We start from the raw sequence: 16071 nt of genomic DNA, 5'->3' as shown, positions 1-16071 counted from the left end.
TGTGCTGCTCCAGCAGCTTGGCTGGCAGATGAGCTAGAGCTACAATGTTATTTTGATCAGATTCCTGTGACACAGCTCTCTGACCCTGACGTCATGTTGAGGTAGTGTCCAGTGGCTACTACCACATGACAGAGCCCAGTCTAGTTGTGTGGTAATGACTCTTGTGGAAAAGTAAATTTTGCCATGTTCTGTGTCCCTACGCCTCATCCATCATATGTTATGTGTGCATGACCAATATGCATATGTTATTCCCCATGTCCGATTAATGACGCAATTACAGTTGTGTCCACCTCTAGTATGCCAGTTTTCCAGTCCTCGTGAATACTACGAATATCAGGCCTATGTAAAGTAATGTTGCCACGTTTCTTAGTGTACACGTTATTCCATTATAAAGTCCCCGTTTCTAGGCCTCAAAAGGGCCCGGACATCAGATTCAGCTCCTGTCTCCTGAAAGCCTCGCTGAGGAGCGATACAGCCCCCACCTGTATCCTCGACCCTTCACTTACTTCCTGCCTCGCAGTGCCCGGTGCAGCTTGGCTCTGCCTCTGAGTCTGCCAAGAGTATGTTATAGTTCCAGTTATCAGTTCAGTCCTCCTTCTTTGCATTCCTAAGCTACTGAACTGCATCAATAGTTTCCGTCATTGTCTAGCCTATGCGGCTCCACGTTAGAGAAATACTGTATTTAATGGTCATTTAATATTCTTCATCACGCATTACATGTAGAATAATGCATGGTCCAGTCTTAGAATCAAGTTAGCCTTTCCCTTCATGACTTCTAGTTTATATCAACATGTTCCCTAAACATTAGATACCAGATAGGGTTTAGGTACATGTCGCTCCGACCCTCCAGACTCTAGTCTCTGCTCCTAGCACAGAGTTCGTAGCCCCCAGCTTCTCCTAGTAACACGTCATTGCCAGTTTACGTGCACCATTAGGTTAGAGGTCCCGGCTCCTTAGGTAGCCCCCTCCTATGTTTCCGCCCATTCATGACATATTCTGTTACGTATGCACCACATGTCTATGCATACGCCCAGTTACACCTACTTTTACTATTATCTTTCGCGACTGCTACGCGTCACGCCTTCTGCTCCACCCACTGCTACGCCTACTGCAATGTAATGCTATGTGTTTGCGCTATGTATATAAGTTGATGTATTATTATTAAAAGTTAGCGCGCTCATCCCAGATCAAGCCCCGGCAGCTGCTGGGCCCCAGTTGTCCTGCTGGGCCCTGTCACCTCTGTTCCTATGCAGGTTGTCCTGATCCTGTCCTTATGCTGTAATAAACCTGCAGAAACTCCTACTACCTCGAATCTTGACTCTTATTTTATTGAGCTATCTGTTATTCATTCATTTATTCAAAAATAGATCCGGTATTATTTATTTATATACCACATAATGGCGCCCGAACAGGGACTTGCCCTTTCCCCACGCGTCGGTGAAGCCACGCCGACCCCCTGACCCTCTGCAGTCGTGACGGAACTCTTCTGCGCAGTGGCAGATATTTCTGCTCAAGTATCCCTCAGGCCCACGGAGGAGACGGAGGAGGCGGTCCAGCATCCAAACGAGACGGTGGAGGAACGCGGCGAGTCCCGACCAGAGCCCAAGCCAAGAGTCCAAGGTCCGAGGTATCCGGAGGCCCACCCGTAACTGAAGTCCGAAGTCCGAAGTTCGTCGTCGTAGCAGTCCAGTCCCGTCCGAGGCTTTCCGTTCCGTGCTGCCCGGTGAGTACCATTGCTGGGGTAGTATCTAGACAGGACCAATCTAAATTGACTCCTGGTCCGTGGGTTGGTGGTGCCCAGACTCACAAACGAAGTGTTCACCTAGGTGGATACGGGTCTTGATGCGTCCCTTTATGGGACCGGTATGTTCCGTACTGTTACAGCAGTGCATCCAGTAACTCTAGTCTGTTCCGTTCTCGAGAAAATCTGTTCTGTTTCTGTTCTCAGTATTTTCAGGTAGTATTCTGTCCGAACTGTTATGTTATGATGTTGTTCAATGTATTTCCAATATCGTGGTATGCCTGAATTGTTTTCCCAATTGTTATTGTTCTTTGTGTATTGTATTGTGTTCCGATTCAAGTTTACAATGCCGCTCTTTTCCAAGTTACGACAGTTAAAAACTAGAAAGGGTTTATTAGAAGAAGCAGTTCCTGTTCCGCCTAGGGACAGTCCAGGTCACTTTATGTATCAGAAACATGGCATAAGCGCCATATTGTATCTAGATTTATGGGTAGAGTATACCAAACAGTTAGAAGAAAAGTATAGATGGCCCGTATCGGGTACATGGGATGCCGAATGTATCATGCGAGTAGAAGAAGCATTATGGAAAAAGAAAGCCAGACAGTCACAGAAAGATGCCATCGAGTTATGGCGTAAAGAAGCGCATAGAAGAACCGAAAAGGAAGTCAGAAAGTCGGAGTTAAGTAGAGAATCCCAGGAACGAGCCCAAGAAAGAGAATTAATCGAGATAGGTGAACAAGTCAAAGCCGAACAGTCAGACAGACAGAGGCATGCCCTTATTAGGGGTATGTATCCTCTTCTTGCCGAAGGTTTGCCAAAAGCGACCCCAGAGGCATCCAGTAATTTCCCGCCACCATTAGTTCCGACTAAGCTACGTCACAAACAGACCGCAGCTGATATTTTTATTTCGTCCTATTTGGACGACACAGTCCCAGAATATGCGAATCCTGTTCGCGCTCCGCCAGTCCCTGCAAATCAGGCACTTCCCGCTCCTCCAGACACCGGAGTACCTGTTACGGTACCCCCGGTCCAGCCTACAGTTCCATTTCCCACTCTGCCAGGACGTAGAGCCTCAGTAGACGACTCCAGTCTAGGGGCCGCAGGAGGAGCTACTCCTCAAACCCCGCCGCCACACAAGCATTTATCAGCACTCGAATTACATGCTCAAGCATCACAGCGTACTCCTAAAAGTAATAAGTCTGTCACAGAAATCAGACAAGCCCTTGGCGAATGTGTTTATGACGCAGTCCCAGGCGAGTATAATATGGTTTTATATTCCGTACGCGTAAGGAGGGTGACCGAGTATCTAGTCACCTTACCGAATATGAAAGAAGATCTAGACAGAATATATTGTTTCATCCGTACAGGGGATGATCCAGAAAGTATTGGCGAGATTATGTCTCAAAGGAAAGCCGAGATTCAGCTCATGATATTAAAGTTCCTGATCAATTGTCTAATAAGAGAACAAGATTATCCGTCTAAAGATCCCGCCGAAATGAGAATCCTGACAAGGTGGAGTGATAATATAGCCGAGGGTAAGCACAAGACCGTCGGTGCTATGGAGAGTATGTACAAGAAAATCCGTAAAGAAATAATAAAGATACACGAACAGCGTAAAGCAGCACAAGTAAGCGAGAAAGAAAGTATCTCTGACCCTGAAGAGGAAGAGAACGAGAATCCCGCCAGAATAGCGTATGTAGGAAAATCCAGATTTCCAGATCGCCATTTACACCTAGAACCCAAGTCTATTTTTCATCACTCAGCGCCAGAACAAGGTTCCCTAGAACAAGTATTCCAAGCTACCGACCACATTCTGAAATCACGAGTCGGTTACAGTGAATTAAGTACTATGCATGAACAAGAACTAGCCCGATCAGCAGTCCGATGGATTACTGATTCTACCACTTTTCCAGACGAAATAGTGGCACAAATGTTTCTGAAATTGCCCCCAGCCGAGCAACGACTGGTGGGTATGTATATGATCCAGTACCTCATTACTCTGTATGAGGGTCAACACTCTGATCCAGGCCCGTTACACGATATCCTGAACGAGTTACTCCAGTATAAATGGAGAGGTCTAGGTACCGATTTAATTAGTGTCATTCTAGAACAGCGCCACAAATATAGAACGTTCCTGAACCCGCATTTTGTTCATGTCTCACCCCCAGAAAGTAAATCATTCTACATAGACAGACAGAATCCGTTACGAGAAGTCCACCCAGTCCAAGGGGCGGGTGGCGTAATGCAACGAGTGTTTGTATACACTCCGATTTCAAAGATGGAACTTCTTGAAATGAAGAAATTAATTCCCTGTCATGACAAAGATCCAGCAGGGTTCCATAGAGAATTAAAAGACATGCTCCGTATGGGAGAATACACTTACCCAGATATCATTAAAATGTTAAAGGTCCTGTTACCCGCAGGGGTGTATGAAAAGTTAAAGGAAAAAGAATGGGAGGTGGGAGAGAAAAAGATCGATTGGACAGCTCTAGAAGCTGAAGACAAGGCACGAGTACCAGGTACCGGTCTTGGAGATAAATGTAAAGAATTACCAGAATTATTGATTCAAGTTTTACCCAGATTATTGACAACTAGGAAGGAAGACTGGGATGCAATCTCAGCCTGTAAACAGAAACAAGATGAAGATATTAGTGATTTTTATTCTAGATTTGAGAAATGTTTCAGTATCAATAGTGGTCTCAAGACAAGTAGTGAGTCATACCCTCACCTTTTCGTTACCAAATTAGTCGAGAATTCAAGTCCACAAATTAAAAATCGAGTTTTGAAAGTCGAAAGCACCTGGCAAGCAAATACTCCGTCCCAGATGCTCCAGATGCTCCAGTATCACCAGAATAGAATCAGGGAAGAGCAAGAACACGAGAGAAAACGTATGAAAGACACGAAAATGAAAGTGCTAGTTGCACAATCTGTTCCTCAAGACAGTCAGAAGAGGGGTCCGAATCAAGCCAGTCATCCTGCAGCTCCCGTTAAAGGGAACTGCAATTATTGTAAACAGCCAGGTCATTTTATAAACGAGTGTGCAGTTCTGAAACATAATATAGCTACTGGTAAGACTAAAGAAAGACCACGTCCGCCTAGACAAGAACAAGTTTCACAGATTCCTCAGTCACAGAATGCACAACAGACAGTTCCCGCACCGCAGCCCATTGCTGCAACACAGCATGTTACATCGCAGATGTATCAGTATGCACAGTCTGAGTATCCAGAGTACCAGCCATATTCATGAAACAGCCTAGAGAGGGAGGTAGGCTTGCCTCTCATCGAGATACCTGTAGATCAAGAAGGTCCCTATGTTCACAGTCAAGTATTAGGGAAAGACAGAAAGTTTTTGATCGATACAGGGGCAAGTAGGACCACAATTAGTCATGCCGAAGTTCCAGGGGCTCCGCTCTCAGGCTCAAGAAATGTTTCCCTTGGATTTTCAGGAAAGCCAATAGTTAATGAGATATCTAAGCCAGTTACTCTAGAAGTAGGTCCATTGTCCCACACTACTGATCTGTTACTTACTAAGTCATGTCCAGAAAACCTATTAGGCATTAAGACACTGAAAGAGTTAGGTGCAGTTATTTGCTGTTCCCCAGAGGGAATACGTCTGTTCCTACGTGACTTTAAGGGTCACTATGTATTACGAGATTTTGATTCCAGATTGTCTAATGTTCCGCAGCATTTATGGGCGCAAGGTCCAACTGATGTAGGTTACATGCAAATCACACCCCATCGTGTGACTCTCAAACCAGGTGTAGTGTTACCACGAATCAGACAGTACAGATTGCCACCTGAGGCTGTAGCAGCCTTATCCAAAATTATAGACGAGCTCATGGCTCAAGGAGTAGTTGTAGAAACTGACTCCAATGTATGTAATTCTCCGATCATTCCAGTCATGAAACGTACTGATCCAAATGCACCCCCAGTATATCGATTAGTGATTGATTTACGAGAGCTTAACAAATGTATTATTCCTCAGTACCCAGTTGTCCCAGATATTTCTTCCCTGTTAACTGCTATTGATTACGAAGCCATGTTTTTCACTGTCATAGACCTTAAGAATGCATTTTTTAGTGTTCCAATTCATCCAGACAGCCAGTTTCTTTTCGGATTTTGTTTAAATGGAAGGAGCTATATGTTCACACGCGCTCCTCAAGGTTTCACAGAAAGCCCTAGTATTTACAGCCAAGCACTCAAGAGACAACTAGACAACATTCACATGCCAACTGACACTGCCCTGCTCCAGTATGTCGATGACCTACTGATCACAGCCCGTTCTGAACGTGACTGCGAGCGAGCATCCCTGACAGTTCTGTATTTCCTTGCCGAGATGGGGCACAAGGTGTCACCTTCGAAGCTTCAATTCTGTGTCCAGCAAGTGGTATACTTAGGACACTTACTGTCCAAGAGGGGTAGGCAGTTGACACCCGACCGTATCCAGTTAATAGCGAGTCTTCCCCAGCCCAGAACCCAGAAGGAGGTACGTGCTTTTATCGGCCTTACTTCTTATTGTAGACAATGGATTCCTCAGTATGCATTTCTAGCCAAGCCACTGATACAGTTAACGACACAGGAGGCAGCCGTATCGACTGTCCTCCCTTGGACATCTGACCATACACTTAGTTTCAACGAGTTAAAGAAAGCCCTATGTCAAGCTCCAGTTCTAGCTACACCGAACTACAGTAAGCCTTTTACACTTTTCGTTACTGAACGCGAAGGTACAGCATTATCTGTTCTCACACAAGATCAAGCAGGACAATACAAGCCCTGTGCTTATTTTTCGAGCACATTAGATCCAGTCGCCCAGGCGTTGCCTGCGTGCCTCAAGTCAGTTGCAGCCACAGCACTAGCTATCAGACAAAGTGATTCCATAGTTTTAGGACACTCCCTGACAGTACAAGTTCCACACTCCGTAGAAGTTCTTTTAAACCGAACACAAACGCAGCACTTGACAATTGCACGTTTAACAGGTTATGAATTGACACTGTTCCAGCCACACATAGAAATTAGACGCTGCAACGTCCTGAATCCTGCTACACTGTTACCATCAGTTAATTCAAATCCTGACACACATGATTGTGTGGAAGTAGTCAACATTACGACAAAGCCAAGACAAGACCTGACGGACATTCCGTTACCAGATCCTGACCTGACACTTTATGTGGATGGTTCATGTATGAGAACTAGTACAGGAGGATTAGTCGCAGCATATGCAGTAACTACTGACACCGAAGTTATTGAGACACACCGTATTGACACTCTGTCCGCTCAAGCAGCAGAGCTAGTTGCTCTGACACAAGCCTGTATACACGCCAAGAACCTGAAAGTTAATGTTTACACAGATTCACGTTACGCATTCGGAGTTGTACACGACTTCGGAGTGCTCTGGCAGGAGAGAGGTTTCATGACTTCTCATGGAACCAAGATTCAGCATGGTCTCCTTATTCAAGCCCTGTTAGATGCCATACATTTACCGACATCTATTGCTATCATGAAGTGCAAAGCACATACGAAAGTTACTGACATTATTTCTCAAGGTAATGATCTAGCAGATCGCACAGCCAAGCTTACAGCACAGACTCCAGACATTCCAGTTAACATGACACATACTCCAGATCCGATTACATGCATGACAGTTAAGGACCCTACACAAGACGTCATAGATATCCAGTTACATGCTACTCCCGATGAAATCAAGAAATGGTCTGAACAAGGAGGGGTCCAGACAGATCAAGGATGGTTAACGAAGGGTAGAGCCACATGGTTTCTCCCCGACTCTATGGTTCAAGTCATTATCAATACCGCACATAGTCCAGCACATTTAGGAGAAAAAGCTATGTTAGACAGTATCCAGAACATTTGGTTCAACAAGCATTTACGAGCTGCAGCCAAGCAGAAAGTCCGTACCTGTATGATATGTTGTCAGTTCAATCCAGGTAAAAGTGTCCCGGTGGAACAAGGTGGTTTCCAGCCCCCTGACCACCCTTTTGAGGTCCTCCAGATGGATTATATTCAGATGGAGCGATGTCGAGGTTTCAAGTATGTCCTTGTAGTTGTATGCGCTTTGTCCAGGTGGACAGAAGCATATCCAGTCCCAGATTACACAGCCGCGACCACTGCCAAGCAGTTGGTTCGTGAATTTTTCCCTAGGTATGGACTCCCTAGAGTCGTATATTCTGATAACGGTCAGCCATTCTCCTCAGAGTTAATGAAGCATGTTTCCCTGTTGTTAGGGTACCAGTGGAAGTTCCATTGTGTACGCCATCCTGAAGCAGCCGGTCTGGTCGAGAGACATAATCAGACCCTGAAAATCCGTATTGCCAAAGTTTGTAAAGAAAAAGGTGTGGACTGGCTAGTAGCTCTGCCAGTCGCTTTGTTTTATATGCGCATGGTCGCACATTCCAGATCAGGTCTGTCCCCGTATGAGGTCGTGTTCGGCCGCCCCCCTAACATGTGGGGTACTCCTAGACCCCGAAGTATTACCGATGTTTCATGTAATATGTTGACAGATTACCTAGCTTCCTTGATGTCTGCCCTCAACTCATGTCGTTCACAGGTTGCCGCCGCATTTCCAGACAATACCGAGGTGGCACCGCACGAGATCGTTCCAGGCTCCTTGGTGATGATCAGAAATTTTGACAGATCAAGTCCGCTGGAACCACGTTGGAAAGAGCCACGTCAGGTCCTCTTGACCACCCGTACTGCCGTCAAGTTGGAAGGCAGGAAGGGGTGGGTCCATCTTTCTCATGTAAAACTTTTCAATGGATTGAAACCAGTCTCCAAGAACATTTCCCAGGATTCCCAGGATTTTAAAAACTGTCAAGACATTGTTTTAAAGGACTGTCCCGCAAAAGACATTACTACAACCCCTCCCTGGTTAGAGAAAACTCCGCAGCAGGAGTATAAGTTAAAGCTCAGGTCTAGTAAAATAAGTCAGTCAGTTTGATTGTATAAGTCCTCCCCTAGGTGAAACGGTTAGACTGTTTCTGACATGTATAAAATAGACCCCCATAGTGAGAGAGTCAGTAATAACTCAATTCAATGTATCGTTTTTCTGAGTTTCATATTATTCATCAGCATTTTGATTTCCTGCACCAGCTATGCGTTCTATCTGTATTTTCCAGTTCCTCATGTAAATATGTCTGCTAATGCTACAGTAGAGCACACGTTTAGTGATCTGCCTCCTCACGAATATTCTTACCGCCTCGCTATGCGTAACAACACATTTATCCGTATGTTACATTATTCACACCAGACCAGCAATGCCACTAATTGTTGGGTGTGTGGTCGACTCCCCCCTTTCCAGACACCGAAGGGAGTTCTGCCACTTTTTCCTTATCCATTCTCACATAATGGTTCATGTGGAGCATGGTCCACGTTAACGTCATCCGCAACAGATATGTCTTTTCTTAACAGTACATGTTTCCCAGACAAGCAAGGTTTCCCCCACAGAACAGGTTTAGATCTAGAAAATGAAGTATATAATTTAGGTAATTATTCGTCGAATTTCATGGTCCTGAATGTTCAGTCTGATACTACTCCAGACTTACCTGCTATTTCAGTACTACCTGTCAAAGGCGAATTATGTGTCCGTAGTTATGGTTCCATACATGTAGGTCATAGTGAATGTACTACTGTTATCCAGTATAGTGACAGTGGGAAATCTGTTTTCAAAGCTTCACGTCATTCTTATTTTATTTGTGGTCAAACCGCATATGTCCGTCTGCCCCTCGATTGGGAGGGAACCTGTTACATTGCTTTCCTACTGCCACCTGTTTTCCTAGCCCCATCTGATTATCACAGAAACACACATCTAGTACACATTAGACATAGAAGGGAGTCCCCAATTGTCGATTATACTGAAACTACTCTAGAACAGTATACAGATTTCAATAAAGGTTTCTTCTTTTTCGTAGGACCTGTCCAGAATAGTAAACTGATCCGTAGGTTAACAAGAACCCTTGAAGCTGTAGTAAATGAGACTGCCTCTGCTCTAGGTAACTTAACCGAAGAACAATCTGCTATGAGATTTGTCGTTTTGCAAAATCGTCTCGTCCTTGACGTCATACTGGCCGATAGGGGCGGGGCCTGTAGAGTCATCGGATCTAGTTGCTGCATTTTCATTCCAAATAACGCGCCGTCTGTTTATTCAGCTATAACCAGACTCCATAAAATTGCCCATCTGTTACACCAACATCCAGGCACCTGGACATGGTCTGCTTGGTTCTGGAATATAATTTCCGCCTGGGGATGGAAAGTCCTGTCCTTTTTAGGTATTGCAGTAGCGATCATATTTAGCTGCTGCCTCTGTATACAATGTGGCCCTGCGATTTGCAGCATGTGTGCTACCTCTTGTATTCCTAGTCCCAAGCCCCGTTCTAAATCCCGTTCCAAGATAATTCGAGACGAACAAATGGTACTGTATGAAATGATAGACGGTATCATGAATATTGATGTTTCCTGATGGAAACGTAGTGACAAGGAGGGAATGTGGAAAAGTAAATTTTGCCATGTTCTGTGTCCCTACGCCTCATCCATCATATGTTATGTGTGCATGACCAATATGCATATGTTATTCCCCATGTCCGATTAATGACGCAATTACAGTTGTGTCCACCTCTAGTATGCCAGTTTTCCAGTCCTCGTGAATACTACGAATATCAGGCCTATGTAAAGTAATGTTGCCACGTTTCTTAGTGTACACGTTATTCCATTATAAAGTCCCCGTTTCTAGGCCTCAAAAGGGCCCGGACATCAGATTCAGCTCCTGTCTCCTGAAAGCCTCGCTGAGGAGCGATACAGCCCCCACCTGTATCCTCGACCCTTCACTTACTTCCTGCCTCGCAGTGCCCGGTGCAGCTTGGCTCTGCCTCTGAGTCTGCCAAGAGTATGTTATAGTTCCAGTTATCAGTTCAGTCCTCCTTCTTTGCATTCCTAAGCTACTGAACTGCATCAATAGTTTCCGTCATTGTCTAGCCTATGCGGCTCCACGTTAGAGAAATACTGTATTTAATGGTCATTTAATATTCTTCATCACGCATTACATGTAGAATAATGCATGGTCCAGTCTTAGAATCAAGTTAGCCTTTCCCTTCATGACTTCTAGTTTATATCAACATGTTCCCTAAACATTAGATACCAGATAGGGTTTAGGTACATGTCGCTCCGACCCTCCAGACTCTAGTCTCTGCTCCTAGCACAGAGTTCGTAGCCCCCAGCTTCTCCTAGTAACACGTCATTGCCAGTTTACGTGCACCATTAGGTTAGAGGTCCCGGCTCCTTAGGTAGCCCCCTCCTATGTTTCCGCCCATTCATGACATATTCTGTTACGTATGCACCACATGTCTATGCATACGCCCAGTTACACCTACTTTTACTATTATCTTTCGCGACTGCTACGCGTCACGCCTTCTGCTCCACCCACTGCTACGCCTACTGCAATGTAATGCTATGTGTTTGCGCTATGTATATAAGTTGATGTATTATTATTAAAAGTTAGCGCGCTCATCCCAGATCAAGCCCCGGCAGCTGCTGGGCCCCAGTTGTCCTGCTGGGCCCTGTCACCTCTGTTCCTATGCAGGTTGTCCTGATCCTGTCCTTATGCTGTAATAAACCTGCAGAAACTCCTACTACCTCGAATCTTGACTCTTATTTTATTGAGCTATCTGTTATTCATTCATTTATTCAAAAATAGATCCGGTATTATTTATTTATATACCACACTCTGGTGCCACAGGTACGATGTCACGTCCTGCTGGAGTTTGTTGTGGGAGGGCGGCTGGCTTGTTTGCGACATGCCAATCAAGGTACTCACAGTGCGGGGTAAATGCTTGCACCATCCGCCGGCTGTCTCGTGGATTAACTGTCAGCTGAGCTGCAGTATTAAAAGCAATGCGAACCCCCACAAATTCAATTGCCCCATAGGTGAGGGAGCGACGGAGTGTGACCGTTGCTTGCAGCGACCAGAACTCTGGACTGTGGAGGACTCAAGAGGCGGGCGGCAAACCCTCAATTTCCGCTGTGTCAAAGTTGAAGTAAGTTTAGAGTGTCGCACTAAGCAAATACAAGGAGATGATGGACTGAGCGCTGTAACATTTCAAACACTCACACCCAGTCACAGATCTAGGTTGAATCCATCATTGTTCTTTAGCTCACCTCGCCACCACAGCACAGACACAGTTATGTGCAAATCAGTCTTGACCCTGTGCCTCATGGGAACAGTCCAGCCCGAACTGCCAAGCCATGTCTTCCCTGGACCAGAAACAAGCATCCTGGGACCATTTTCGGGCTAACAGCCCTCATGAGCCAGGCTAGCTTGAATCCAGTGGCAAAGTGAGCAGGGACCCACGTCTGGGCATACCCTGCCAACTTAGGGTGAACCAAGCAAACACAAGGAGATGATGGACGGAGCGCTGTAACTTTTCAGACACTCACCCCCAGTCCCAGATCTGAGTTGAATCCATCATCGTTCTTTAGCTCACCCCACCACACCGTTTCAGACACAGCTATATGCAAATTAGTCCTGACCCTGTGCCTCATGGGAACAGTCCAGCCAGAATTGCCAAGCCATGTCTTCCCTGGACCAGAAACAACCATCCTGTGACCGGTTTCGGGCTAACATCCCTCATCAGCCTGGCTAGCTTGAATCTGGTTGCAAAGTGAGCAAGGGATCCACGTCTGGGCATACCCTGCCAACTTAGGGTGAACCAAGCACACACAAGGAGATGATGGACAGAGCGCTGTAACTTTTCAGACACTCACCCCCAGTCACAGATCAGGGTTGAATCCATCATCGTTCTTTAGCTCAGTCCGCCACCCCAGTTCAGACACAGCTTTATGCAAATCAGTCTCGAACCTGTGCCTCATGGGAACCATCCAGCCCAAACTGCCAAGCCATGTTTTCTCTGGACCAGAAACAAGCATCCTGGGACCGGCAGGCTAGCTTGAATCCAGTGGCAAAGTGAGCAAGGGACCCACGTCTGGGCATACCCTGCCAACTTAGGGCGAACCAAGCAAACACAATAAGATGATGCACTGAGCACTGAAACTACTCAGACACTCACCTCAAGTCACTATTAGATTTGGGTTGAATCCATCATCGTTCTTTTGCTCACTTCGCCACCCTAGTTCAGACCCAGCCATATGCAAATCAGTCTTGACTCTGTTTCTCCTGGGAACAGTCCAGACCGAACTGCCAAACCAAGTCTTCCCGGGACCAGCAACAAGCATCTGAAAAGTTTCAGCACTCCATCCATCATCTTATTGTGTTTGCTATGTTAGCCTTAAGGGGCCATGGTATTAGCGCTGTTTTTTTTGGTGCTATCCTGATCTCTCCCTGTCCCGCAAAGCAGCACAGCCTCAGTGGGTGGTGTGCTGCGCTGCATGACACCTTTCAGAATCTGGGTCTAGGTACCCTGGGTGGGCTCCAGGGCACCCAGGGAGACATGGCCGGGTCCCGAGGAGTTAGGGTCCCAGGGACCAAAATCAAACCAGGTCAGAGGTCTGTGCAGCCATCCTCCCCATTAAATCATTGCCTGGCCCTGGTGGGATGGGGTCCCCGGGGCGATTCTGGCTCTGATGCTCATTTTGAAGAAATTAAACCTCAAATGGAAGCCCTTGCTAATATAAACATAGCAGGAGCCCCAGCTGAAGGTTCACTTCTGTAAAAGGCAAGTGATTCTAACTCCTCGATTGCTGAAGGCAAAGCAAATGTATTTTCTCAGTAATTCCATAATGAAAGACAATCTGAAATCCTTCATGGGGGTGAATGCATTGCTGAGCTATTGGAGGCAATCTGTAGTGACCCTTATTAGTGGATCATTTCGTGTCCTTACCTGGTGAGTCCATGGTTCTCCTTTTAAATTTTACAAGTATTCAAATGTACAAATCATTTAGAAGTTTCACAGTTTGGCCCCGCCCACCTTAGTAGTATATAAAGGCCTTCCAGCCTTTTGCCAGGTTGATGGACAGCTTAATAGGTAGGCCCATCAATGCATTTCTCACTGATTTTTGTGAGGCGTTCTTGATGCTGAGGAATTTGAGGACATCTCCACCAAACAAAGAAGCACTTACTTCATGTAGTTAAGAAGAAAGACCCTTGTTTGGTGTAGATTTACCTCTTTGTAGTCTCATTGTCTTGTTTATGGGAGGATTTATGTTATCACATATTTCTGGAGAAAGACGCACCAGAAACAATCACATTGTCAAAACGCATACAAGATCACTTGTTACATTTCCTTATGTTCTGTTACACAGCTGTAGTGTAGAATATGTACTGGATGTTTACTCAAGGAGGTAGCACTTAGAAATAAAACAGTAGAAAGCACTACACTTGGGTAGATATTTTGTACAAAACTGTGGAATGTTGTTGGATTCAGCCACAGGTGCAGTTACTTTATGGTCCAGTTGCTCACACAGATAATTAGACACCCACTCACATATTCAGGCACTCACACAACCACTGATAGACCTACTTAAACACTGATACACCAACGCACAGACCCATTCAGACACACACCCACCCACAGACCCACTCACACACAAACTCACAGACCTACTCAGACACTCTCACATGATTTATAAAACTGCTCAGACACTCATGCACCCCCTCACAGACACACTCAAACCCACTCACAAACAGACTCAGGCACTCATGCATCCTCTCACAGAACCACTAAGACACTCTCTCAGCCACTCACAGACCCATTCAGACACTTATGCACCCATTCACAGACCTACTGAGACTCATGCACACATTCACAGACCCACTCAGATATTTATTCACTCACTCACATACTGACTCACACTCATGAAGACCCCCACAAACCCACTCAAACACTCTGACACCCACTCATAGATGCACTCAGACACTCACACATCCACTCAGATACCCCCTCAGAAACTCACAGACCCACTCAGATACTCACACAGCCACTCCCAGACCCACTCACATACCTACTGACAGACTCACTCAGACACTCTCACACCTACTCACAGACCCAACTCAGACACTCATGCACTCACTCACACACCATCTCTCAAAGGTTACAAGTTACAGTTGGGAAATACAATTTTAAAAACCTTGGAAATTCACTTAAAAACCAAAGGTTATAGGGACGTTATAGTTCAATCAATCAATCATTGCCACTTGTAAAGCGCGCTACCTACCCGTAGGGTCTCAAGGCGCTGGGGGGGGGGGGGGTGCCGCTACTGCTCGAACAGCCAGGTCTTCAGCTTCTTCCTGAAGGAGAGGTGGTCTTGGGTCAGGCGCAGGTCGGTCGGGAGGGAGTTCCAGGTCTTGGCGGCCAGGTAGGAGAAGGACCTTCCTCCTGTAGTCGCTCTTCGGATGCGGGGGACGGCGGCGAGGGCGTGGTTGGCTGATCGGAGGTGGCGTTTGGGAGCGTAGAAGTTGACTCGGCTGTTGAGGTAGCTCGGGCCTTGGTCGTGTAGGGCTTTGTGTGCGTGGGTGAGGAGGCGGAAGGTGATTCTTTTGTTGACGGGGAGCCAGTGAAGGTCTCTCAGGTGTCCGGAGATGTGGCTGGTTCGTGGGATGTCGAGGATGAGTCTGGCTGAGGCGTTCTGGATCCGCTGGAGTCTCTTCTGGAGCTTGGCGGTGGTACCGGCGTAGAGGGCGTTGCCGTAGTCCAGTCGGCTGGTGACGAGGGCCTGGGTGACGGTCTTCCTGGTCTCGGTGGGGATCCACCAGAAGATCTTCCGTAGCATGCGTAGGATGTTGAAGCACGCCGAGGAGACGCTGTTGACTTGCCTGGTCATGGAGAGGGAGGTGTCCAGGATGAAGCCCAGGTTGCGCGCATGGTCTGTCGGTTTGGGTGCGGTGCCCAGGGCGGGGGGCCACCAGGAGTTGTCCCAGGCGGAGGGCGAGGAGCCCAGGATGAGGACCTCCGTCTTGTCCGAGTTCAGTTTCAGGCGGCTGGTCGTCATCCACTCGGCTACCTCTTTCATCCCTTCGTGCAGGTTGGTTCTGGCGGCGGCGGGGTCGTTGGTCAGGGAGAGGATCAGCTGGGTATCGTCGGCGTAGGAGATTATGCTGAGATTGTGTTTGCGTACGATGGCCGCGAGGGGGCTCATGTAGACGTTGAAGAGGGTGGGGCTCAGAGATGAACCTTGGGGGACGCCGCAGATGACTTCGGAGGCCTCTGACTTGTACGGTGGTAGGCGAACTCTCTGTGTTCTTCCGTCGAGGAAGGAGATGATCCATTCCAGTGCCTTCCCCTGGATTCCGGCGTTGTTGAGCCGCTGTACTAGGGTGCGGTGGCAGACCGTGTCGAAAGCCGCGGAGAGGTCTAGGAGGATGAGGGCCGCTG

The sequence above is a fragment of the Lissotriton helveticus genome, chromosome 10 (genome assembly GCF_964261635.1).
Source record: "Lissotriton helveticus chromosome 10, aLisHel1.1, whole genome shotgun sequence".
Lineage (NCBI taxonomy): Eukaryota > Metazoa > Chordata > Amphibia > Caudata > Salamandridae > Lissotriton > Lissotriton helveticus.
Note: the sequence above shows the minus strand (reverse complement) of the source record.